The following is a 1,462-nucleotide window of genomic DNA, read 5'->3' as shown; positions in this document are numbered from 1 at the left end:
GAAGGCAGATGCTTAACCGCTGTGCCACCCAGGCGCCCCAAAAGAAAATAGTTTTTAAGCAATAAAACTAAAAACATTTTAAATGTAGCTAATTTGTAATTAATCTAACTTTCTGCCTATAAAGACAGAGACCACATCACATAATAATCAAAACACAAAGATACCCAACAAAGTTCCCTATATAACATTTAGGTGGCATATACATAAATCAAGTAACAGTTTTATTAATGATCTTTTGAAAGATCACTTTCCTAACTGGTTATATTCATAACAGACCCTCATTTACATTAGAAAAATTAGCCGCTTAAGGTTCCTTTAAATTAGAAAGTGAAATACAGCCTGATTTGAGCAAAACGTATTCCAACTCGGCTGGATGTTAAGGATTAACTTTACTGAGCAAAATATTAAATGTCTAAGTTTAAAAGTCCTAAATCATACCCAACTTATTAACGTACAATGATTAATATCCTCCTTGGCTTCTTGACAATGTTTCCTCCCTTGTGTATCCCCTCCCCCACACCATCTACTCTTCTAAAACCACAGATAAACCCAACTCCAGTATTTTTTGTTCATGACGTAGCTTTTTCCTTACAGGTGCTCAGCCTTTACTAAGTATTCTTCAATCAATGTACGCACTTGCAAAAATTCCTCCCAAAACTCACCTTGTAATAGAAAATTATATTTACATACAACTTTTGAGCTTATGTCCTGCTTCTATGCACATTAGCCTAATGTAATTCTCATAGCATATATTTTAATCTTTCATTGCATTCTTAGTTTTCCAATATTTACTACTTATTTAAATTATTCACTGCCAGTAAATAGTTTCATCATGTCTTTTATGTTACTATATATGCAGTTTAAGTGCTTTCTTGAAGCGTCATGAACAGAAAATAAGCTAACGTCATATAGAAATACACATACACCAAAAAAACCCTAACATTTTTACTTAAAAAAAAAGCTCCATGCCCCATGTGGACCCCAGTGCAGGGCTTGAACTCATAACCTAGAGATCAGGACCTGAGCTGAGATCAAGAGTCAGATGCTTAACTGACCGAGCCACCCAGACGTCCCTAAGATTTTTACATTTTAAAAACATGTTTTCTGGAATAGAGATCATATGACCACTAAACATAAGTAAACACAAAGGTTGATNTGTAAGTAAACATAAAGGTTTATATAGTATAACCAATTTCCAATGTATTAAAGTTTATAAACTACGTGTATGGCTTAATATCAAATGAAAATAAAACTAAAACACTTCCAAAAGTATAAGAAAAAAACTTGTTTACCTCACTGACTCGTTTATCAGCCTTAAGCCTTATTACTCTTTCCTCCTTTAACTGCTTTAGGCACTCCTCCAGCTTTTCCTAGCGTGAAGAAATAGACTACGTATTATAAACAATTCATAGTAGGATATCCAAAAGCCTTTCCAGTTAGAGATCTCACCAAGTATTTAGGC

At 33.8% G+C, this 1,462-nt stretch overlaps 2 protein-coding genes across 2 annotated transcripts in view; both read right to left on the bottom strand.

Annotated features, from left to right (window-relative positions):
- CEP78 (centrosomal protein 78) overlaps window positions 1-1,434 on the bottom strand; it is a 4,050-nt gene extending 2,616 nt beyond the window's left edge. Inside the window, exon 1 of the mRNA XM_034638948.1 lies at window positions 1,293-1,434. The gene's annotated coding sequence lies outside the window, so the exon portion shown is untranslated. The remainder of the gene's footprint in view (window positions 1-1,292) is intronic.
- The window catches only part of CNTNAP2 (contactin associated protein 2), a 1,777,718-nt gene that overhangs the window by 1,730,186 nt on the left and 46,070 nt on the right, over window positions 1-1,462 (bottom strand). The gene's annotated exons all lie outside the window — the stretch shown is intronic.

The sequence above is a fragment of the Ailuropoda melanoleuca genome, chromosome 1 (assembly GCF_002007445.2).
Source record: "Ailuropoda melanoleuca isolate Jingjing chromosome 1, ASM200744v2, whole genome shotgun sequence".
Taxonomy (NCBI): Eukaryota; Metazoa; Chordata; class Mammalia; order Carnivora; family Ursidae; genus Ailuropoda; species Ailuropoda melanoleuca.
The sequence above is the reverse complement of the archived record's forward strand: the minus strand, read 5'-3'. Positions and strand labels throughout refer to the sequence as shown.